This window comes from Rattus norvegicus, chromosome 20 (assembly GCF_021556685.1).
Source record: "Rattus norvegicus strain SHRSP/BbbUtx chromosome 20, alternate assembly SHRSP_T2T, whole genome shotgun sequence".
Lineage (NCBI taxonomy): Eukaryota > Metazoa > Chordata > Mammalia > Rodentia > Muridae > Rattus > Rattus norvegicus.
Genome location: NC_141553.1, coordinates 5,177,259 through 5,186,843, shown reverse-complemented (window position 1 = coordinate 5,186,843; position 9,585 = coordinate 5,177,259). Strand labels below are relative to the sequence as shown.

At 46.9% G+C, this 9,585-nt stretch overlaps 1 long non-coding RNA gene across 5 annotated transcripts in view; it reads left to right on the top strand.

Annotated features, from left to right (window-relative positions):
* LOC147998538 (uncharacterized) overlaps positions 1–9,585 on the top strand; it is a 31,680-nt gene that overhangs the window by 7,591 nt on the left and 14,504 nt on the right. The gene's annotated exons all lie outside the window — the stretch shown is intronic.

Here is a 9,585-nt window from a genome sequence, read left to right as displayed (position 1 = left end):
GCAGGTCATGCAAGCATTATGTCATTATACAGCCTATGACCCTAGCACTAAGAGCACCAGGCTTCCATGACCATGGTTTTTATAGGTCAGGCCAGTAGGGACATTAAAAAGAAACTTCAGAGATGGTAGGGGCTGCAGGATGGGTCGTTGAGGGGTTTGGTGCAGGCTCCTGAGAAAGTTTTTAACAATTGAGAGATAGAGGAAGAAAGCGAACGAAGAAGACAGGAAGAAGACGATGAGAGAGAGATTAAGAAAGAAAAAGACCAGGAGAAAAATTTACAGAGGATTTTGGCAACAGTAGTGAGGGAGGGTAGAGAAGCTGGGTCCCAACTGAAAAAGGGGGAAAGGCTTCTTGACACAAACCAGTGTGCATACTGTAAGGAATGGAACGAGGCCATTCATGGCCAGGGAATGTCCCAATGAAAAGAAGGCAGGGAGGGAGGCCATGCCTTGGGAGAGGCGCTCCCCTACCCCAAAGGTGGTGGCCCTGAGTGAGGAAAATGACTAGGGAGAACAGAGTTCCGGTCCCCTCCCTGAGCCCAAAGTAACCTTGAGAGTGGAGGGGAAAGCCACCCAATTCTTGGTGGACACTGGAGGCCAGCATTCTGTCCTGCTCCAGGTGGAAGGACCTATCTCCAACAAAAACTTGTGGGTGCAAGGGAGCAAGGGGATCAAACAGAATACATGGACTACCTGTGAGCAGCTGATCTAGGTGTGGGCCGGATATCCTGCTCATTCATGGGACCCTACCTACTGCTTGGGCAAGATCTCCTCACAAATATGGGGGCCCAAATTCATTTCCTCCCAGATGGACCACAATTGAAGGGACTGATTGGCGAGCCCATCAAAGTCCTCATGGTTAGGTTAGAAGACCATGGTTTGGGCCCCCTCTTGAAGGACCAACCCACCTGCAAGCATCAACTGGTGGCTAAAAACCTTTCCCCAGGCATGGGAAGACACAGCAGGGGTCAGGAAGGCCATATGCTGGCCCTGTCATCCTTATAGAGCTCAAGGCCCAGGCTACCCCAACCTCAGTACATCGATATCCTATGTCCCAAGAGGCCCAGGAAGGCATCAAGCCTCATATCCACAGATTCCTACAATTGAGTATTCTGTGCAAATATCAGTCACCCTGAAACACACCCCTCTTGCAAGTTAAAATGTCGGGCACCCAGGATTATCGCCCAGTACAGGATCTCAGGGAGGTCAACTGATGTATGACCCATCTACATCCTACAGTCCCTAACCCTTACACCCCACTGAGCTCTCTGCCAGCCTCTAGGATGTGGTACACTGTCCTACACTTGAAAGATACATTTTTCTGCTTGCCATTAGTCCCCAAAAGCCAAGACTTATTTGCATTCGAGTGAAAAGACTCTGAACTGTGGGTAACTGGTCAGGGGACCCATAACCTGGATGCGACTGCCCCAGGGTTTCACAAACTCACCTACCATCTTTGATGAGGCTCTTCACCAAGACCTGGCAATCTACACGGGATAACCCTTGTTCAATGTATAGATGACCTATTGGTGGCAGCTGATAATACGTCCAACGCCTCGAAAGCACCATCGCCTACTTGTGGAGCTGGGGAGATTGGGTACTGGGCCTCAACAGAGAAGGCCGAGATTTGCAATGCACGGTGAGCTACCTAGGCCACCTACTGAAAGATGGCCAACGGTGGCCATCGGAGGCCTGAAGGAAACCATCCTCCATATTCCCCCACTGACAAGTCTAAGCAGGTAAGAGAATTCCTAGGCATTGCCGGGTTCTGCCTGCTATGGGTTCCTGGCTTTGCAGAGATGGCAGCCCTGCTCTACCCCCTCACAACAAATGGGCAACCATTCACATGGGGGGAGAGGGAGCAAGAAGCCTTTGCTGCCATCAAACTGGCCCTGATAACAGTGCCTGCGCTGGGGCCTCCAGACACCTTGAAGCCTTTCCATCTGTTTGTGGCCAAGAACAAGGGGACACCAAAAGCGGTACTCACCCAAAAATTGGGCCCCTAGAAAAGACCCAAAGCCTATTTGGGACCATAGGTAGTGCTGCTCACTACTCCCAGAGCAGTCAAAGTTGACGGAATTGTAGCCTGGATCCACGCATCCCATGTGAAGCTAACATCTAAATCGTCCCCTCCCACCAATGATCCTTCCTGGAGTTTCCGGAAAACTGAAAACACTTGAACGTCAAGATTGTCAAAGAGTCATGAACCTGCCTAGACTATCTTGGCTCCTGACTGTAGCCCTCTGTTCTCTGCTTAGTTCTACTACAGAAAAACCTGACCCCCACACCCCCACTAGACTCACCTGGGTGATTTCATCAACCTCTGGCTGTGTCATATGGTCTATCTCAATGGTAGCTGCCCCTTACACCTGGTGGCCCAACTGACTCCTGACTTTGTAAATTGGCGGCTGGACTAGACACGAGGGATATCCCGACCCAGTAACCAGGGGAGGGACTACCTGAATACAAAGGAAAACACACAACCTCTCCAAAGCCCTGGGTGGGAGTGGCCTGGATGGGACAAGGGTTAGGATGCGGGGGCCCCCATCTAAGGAGTGAGCTTCAACTCTCACCAATTAATGCCCCTGTCCCACGAAATGGACGAAACGGGGCCTAGGCTCACAGGTGCGGAGAGGCTGAAGGCTACTTTTGTGGTACATGGTGTTGTGAAACCATGGGAATCACCTATTGGAAACCGCACTCCTCATGGGACTTGATAACTGTGAAAAGGGGGTCCACAGACAAAGGACTAATACGCAGCCGCTGTGGGAATGGAATAATCCTACAGGCACCTTCCCCTTTGGAGCTCGCACCTAAGACACTTGTGGGAGTCAACAACCCTCAAGGACCTGGGAGGGGAAGGGACCCTGCCTTAACTTGTCTTGCAAACCCCTTTCTATCCAGTTTACTGAGGCAGGAAAAGGAGCCTAGTTGAGAAAAGGGAAATACTTGGGGAGCGCGGTTGTACCAGTCTGGTTATGCTGTGGGCTTCTCCTCAACATCCTCCTGCGGATTGAGGCCCCACTGCCTCAATTGGGCCCAACTATGTACTGGCCCCTCCATCTCCAGCCCCCAGAACAACAAGGGCCCCGACACACAGTGCCCGCTCCCAGGGTTCCACTCACAGAGGTGACAGAGTCTGCTCATCAATTGGGTTCTCCAGAGCGATGGGCACCCACTTTTGAACCTAATAAAAAAGTCTTTCTTGATCCTAAACTTTATTAGACCCACCCCCAGCAGCTATTGCTGGCTCTGTTATGATACTGGTCCACCCTACTACGAAGGAATGGCTGTCACCACCTCTGTGAGTCAGACTGTCAAAGATGATGCCTGCGGAGGGAGGTCCCGGTCTGGCTTCTCTCACCTTACAGCAGGTGTCAGGTCAAGGATTATGTGTGGGCTCAGTGCCCCAGAAAAACAGTTCCTGTGCAATCACACCGATAGCATCCAAACCAATACAGATGGATACCTAATGGGTCCCGAGGACGCCCGGTGGGCATGTTCCACTAGACTGCCCCGTGTGCGCCTGGAGGTTCTAAGCAGGATCCAGGGATTCTGCGTCTTGGTCAGGGTAGAGCCCCGGCTTTTGTATTATGAGAACTCTGAATTCCTTCAAGAAATAGAAAACACTACAGAATTGCTATTGGGAAAAGAGAACCTATGACTGCCCTAACCCTGAGTGTCCTCATAGGGGCCAGCCTGGGAGGATTGGGGACTGGAATTGCCCCCCTAACCACCCAGTCTCATTATTACTCTTATCTGCACACGGCCATCGATATGGACATGCAGAGAATTGAGGACTCCATCTCCCACCTACAGAATCACTAACTTCCTTAGCAAAGGTGGTTCTCCAAAAGAAGAGGCCTAGATTTACTGTTTTTATAACAAGGAGGGTTATAAGAGCACTAGGAGAAGAAGAATGTTGCTTGTACATGAATCCTTCAGGAATAGTAAGGGACACTACAGCCAAAATCCAAGAAGGGCGAGCCAAGAGAAACCGAGAAAGAGAGGCGACCCAGAGCTGGTTCCTATCCTGGTTTAGTTCTGCCCTGTGGTTAACCACCCTGATTTCTACCCTGATGGGACCTTTCATTGTGTTGCTCTTGCTGTTCACCTTTGGACCCTGCCTTCTAAATCACCTGATATCTTTCGCTAAAGACAGCATAAGTACAGTGCAAGGAATGGTGCTTAGACAGCAACACCAGGCTGTCGTGGCCGAAGAATCTGGGTGATTTTATGATGGAAACTCCCACAAGGAAAATGGAGAAATGTGAGAGCTACTCTTTTTCTACCAGCCTCAGACAGCCCCTGCCAGCCAGGAGGGAGTGCCCCAGCCTCAGATAGGCCCTGCCAGCCAGGAGGGAGTGCAGCAGGAGGGAGTGTCTAGGGCAGTTCCAGAGGTCACCAGGAGCCCTTCACAGGACTATCTTAACATTGTCTAAAGGAATGCATTTCAAGGACCCTGGCACTGCCCTGGTTTGTAGCCACCTAAGGCTCACCAATGCTCCTATATGCCCAGTCTCTATCTCTGTAACCCAAACTTTATGAAATGTATGAATCTGTCCTTTACGGATTTCTCAGGGTTGCCTCTCCTCTCGAGATAGGCGGGCCCCAGCTAGCTGGAAATAAAAAATATTCCTCATGCCTTTACAGCTGTCTCCAGTCTCATGTCTCATTCACGGGAGCCTCTTGGGTTGAGTCCTACACCACCTCTGTTTGTCCTTTGGACAGGATCTTGTCTGCTGATGACACAAACAATTTCTGTCTAGTGGCTACCTTGCCACAATAAACAACCTCGCCTTCAGGTAAAGATGCCTGATTCCCCTTTGAAGGGGAATGGGGGAATCTGTCGGGACAGACTCGTCTCATGGTCACAAGGTCCTTAATAAGGAAATAACATTCAATGTCATATTCTGTGGGTTTTTGAAGTTTTTGAAGACTATCTACTGAAGTATCTCTGAACTGTTAAATCTTAGCAACTCTTAGCCATTTCTATTAAAATAAATAAAAAACACATTGTTACAATTACATCAGAATAACATAACCCTGAGTTTACTATCTGGCCCTTAGCCTGTGCTAATCAGTCATCTTAAACAGTTTAAAGCAGCTAGTAGGACTGAGACTAAGCCTCATATCCTTAAATGAGTTGTATGGGCTCACTGCCTATCTAAGAGGAGCAATATTAATTTCAATTTTTCTCAATATACAAAGTTTATATCAATGAAAAATTTAATGTCTATAGATATATGAATTCTGCACGAATGTAAAAATTATAACATCAATTTGTATCAATTATAAAGATTTCTATCAGTGAAGATTATGGCTACACAATTTTGTTTAAGAATAAAATTAGCAATCCTTCCTGTTCAAAATTATGACAATTGTCCAGTTATGCCTTGAAATGATAACCTATTTATAATTTATAAAATAATCATAACCAGACATTCAAACCCACGGGATCAGGATGAGGACTCTCCACAACTTCCTCCTGCTGAAAAGGGTGACAAGAAATTCTCTAAAGGAGGGGAGAGGGGAGGAAAATTAGAAAAACTTGTTAGACGCAAGAAGGCTAGCTTTAGCACCTGTTATCCAGACTCTGCATATTTTAAAGGTCCAGAGCTTGACTGAAGTACCCACCGGATCTGTGGGAAAGGTTGGATGAGGGAGATGACCTGGAATAGCAATAATCCTAAAACTGCTCTGGAAGGAAGTCTCTGGACAGCACAGGAAGCAGGGGGCTGAAGCAGCGGGTCAGTTCACCATCTGAGCACATGAATCTTGTCAGAGCTGTCATTCTACAATCTATGAACCCCACAGCTAAAGTTTTAGACCCATTAAGATATTCATATGGATAGGGTTCACAGGTCACTTAAGGAAGACATTTTGTTCTTTGTTTGAGCAGGTGAAAGACAGATGTCTTTTTCAAGAGTTAATTTTCCCAGTAACCAATTGCAATAAGTCTTCACTCATGGCCTGTGACGGATGGCATGATGAACCCTTGCCTGTCCTGTTGGGTTTTCTTGATCTTTCATGGGTTTCAGGGAGTCACAACTGTCATATCAGATCCATATCACTCTGGTAGGGGTCCAGAGTCTGTCCTCCCTTCCTGTCACGCAGATGGAAACCTTTCTTCTAAAATAACCTGTCCCTGGTTCAGTAACAGGAACACATTGAACAGTTAGCTTGATCTCTCTCCCAGAAGAGTATAATATAACCACCAAACGCATAACCATGCTCATTTTGATGAATGAAACAATTTCTTTAAAGACAGGGTTTTTTCTGGGGAGTCCTGGTTGTACTGGAACTCTCTCTGTGCAGACTATGATGGCCTCAAACTTAAAGATCAAACTCTCTCTAGGGATTTGAGGCAGAAGCCACCACTGCCCAGTCAAAGCCACATCTGGTTTTTGAATTTGGATTCCTGTATTTATCTATTTACTTTACACCCTCACCACAGTTTATACTCCTAGCTATACCCCAAGTCCTTCACACCCCACCTACCATCCCCCCTCCACACACTTTCTCCTCCTACCTTTCTCTTCAGAAGTGTGGAGGCCTCCCATGGGTATCAACAGGCCTTGGTAGCAAGTTGCAGTAAGTCTCCTTTTCCTATTGAGGGTACAACAGGCAGAGCAGTAGGAGGTAGTGTCCCAAAAGCAGGCAGCAGAGACGGCCCATGCTCCTGCTGCAGAAGTCCCACATACAGACCAAGCTACATAACTGTCACATGTTTGCCTAGGGTCAATCCTGCACATGATCCGTGGTTGGCTGATCAGTCTGTGTGAGCCCCTGTATGACACACCCACCTCGGCCGGCAAGGAAGATGCAACACGGTTGGATTCTTCTCAACAGCCTTTACTGCAGGACACCTTCATTGTTGACACGGGGGACCACGATTGGCAAAGTCGCTCACCTTATATACACAACAGTATGCTAATAATCTCTCAGGGATTGGTGGGGCACGGGTCACCCCACTTTCACCCCACTGTCATTCTACTATCACCCCACTACTTGTCCTCCAGGTATTGACAGAGAACGAATCACCTCACTGGCAAGGTACCGCCCCCTCATTAGCATATTAAAGGCCAACTGACACCAGGTACAAAACCCGTGCATGCACAGTACTATTGTTCACACAGGAGGGCGCTGGATCATACAGCTGCCCTGACAAGGGGACAAGCCTGCGCATGCGCAGTAAGTTGTTTACATTCAGACGGGGCTGGCTGTCGGCGTCATCTTTGTTTAGCCGTGCCACTCCCTACATCTCCCCCTTGTTTGTTTAATAAAATGACTGGTCTAGATCTGGGTGTCATGTCAATCTTGTCATTGCCCCTGACTTAGGTCGTTCCTGACGATGACTCGGCCTTACCCGTCGCTGGGTTACCCTATCGCCACCGGGCCCCGTGTCTTGGGTTGGTCCGAGCTCGAGGAAAGTTGCCCGTCCCTGGATACAATGACTCCACATGACTGTGACAAAAATGATCTAGGGCGAACTCTTGATCTTTCAAAGAGGCCAGCCATATATTGGGAGAAGCACCATGTTCTATAGCGGTCATAGCCTGGTAAACAACCTCTTTGTGTCTGGCATGTTCTCTTTTAAACGGCCAATAAGCCAGAGATCTATTCCGCATCCCAGGAGGACAATAGCTTCCCAGGCAAACATGCCCGCCCACTCCTTAAAAAGGGAGAAAGCATTGGTAATCCATGAGGTAAAATCTTCAACTATGATGGAGTCCAACCTCGTGCTATTGAGGACAGCAATCTGCATCACCAATTGTCTTGATAGTTGCTCTGCTTTCATGGACCAGTATCCTTTCAGGTAATTTGAGATTTCTTTGCTCTGTTGAGAATGCTGAGAAAAGTTAGCTCGCAAAGGAATAATGCATAAACCTCTAAGGGTGGAAACGCAAGACAGCTGCGTCATATGACATAGTGCTTCAATTTGTTTTTGAACTAAATCTATCCTTTGATTAGCTAATAAAAAGCCAGATGGCAAATGGGTACATTGCTCACATTAGAGCTTATAACTGGCCTGGGTACTGGCCAGGATCTGGCAATAGCCCACAAGATGAGTGAATCAACCTGGATTACCATTCTCAGTAATAGTAGGGTTCGTAGTCTCATCTTCAGGAAGAGCAGAAGGCAATCTTCGAGTCAAGCGCTCAGGTACCCAAATTGGATTTTCTTGATTCTTCGGAAAAACACACACAGCTCCCCTAGATCTTGAAATCACGGGATCTGGGCCACGCCATTCATCAGTTAAGACATCCTTTCACTTTACTTCTGCATTAGTTATAGGTGTAGTAGTAGCATGGTGATCCGCAGCAGAGCGGCCATGCGCATCCAGAATTAAGAAATTTAGAGTAAAAAGAGCTAAAGAACGTTGTTCTTTTGGTGTTTGGCTGCTGGCAAATCCCTCTTTTTGTTTTTGTATAAGCTCTTTTAAGGTACGATGTACTCTTTCCACAATTCCTTGACCCTGAGGATTGTATGGTAATCCTGTAGTATGACCGACCTTCATTGTCTGGCAAAATGCCTGAAAGGACTTTGCAGTGTAGGCAGGCCCGTTGTCTGTCTTGAGACTATCAGGCTTTCCCCAGGCCGCCCATGCCTCAAAGCAATGACTAATGGCATTACAAGCCTTTTCACCAGTCATCAGAGTAGCGTGTACAATACCGGAACAGGTATCAACAGAAACATGAGCATATTTTAAATTTCCAAACTGAGATATGTGTGTGACATCCATCTGCCAAAGTTTTAGCGGGATCAGACCACGAAGTTTAATCCTCACATGAGGAGGGTGGTGAAATTGAACACAATTCTGGCAACGTAACACCACATCACGAGCTGTAGCCCTAGAGATGTTAAATTTTTGTTGAAGAGTAAAGGCAGGAACATGAAACTTTTGATGAAATTCTCTAGTGAGATCAACCGGACCAGTATGAAAAATAAACTCTCTACGAGTACTAGCAGCCACCAGGGCGTTATTACTGGTCACGGGACCAGGCAAATTTGTATAGGCTCAAATATGTTGTATGAAAATTTTATTTTTTCTGGCCCAAATCAAATTTTGTAATTCTAAAAGAATTTGACATACAGTACTAGTCGACCAAATTGGCCCTGCAATTTCAAGTGAGCGCACCGCATTAACTACATAAGCAGAGTCAGAAATTAAATTAAAAAAATCATGAAATCTTTTGAAAACTTCCAATACAATTTTAAATTCTGTAATTTGGGGGGTGCCTGGACTATATTGAATTAATACTGGTTCTTTAGAATCAACCATATAGGCACCTACACCTGTTTTGGAGCCATCTGTATAAATATCTAACGCTCCTGGCAAAGGCTCTGAGGCAGTGACCTTAGGAAAGATCACTGGTGTTCAGTAAAAAATTGTAGCAAAGGATCCTTAGGATAATGATTGTCAAACTAAACACCTTGTCACCTGTTGAGTCCAATAATCACAGTCAAAGATTTTTCTAAGAGAGACAACCATCAGTTCCATTTCCTTAGAAACTGTGAAGCTCCTGGTGTCTTAAGGATCAGCTAGTATAAACATTTAGCCAGCCCCCTGGGGAGCTTGCC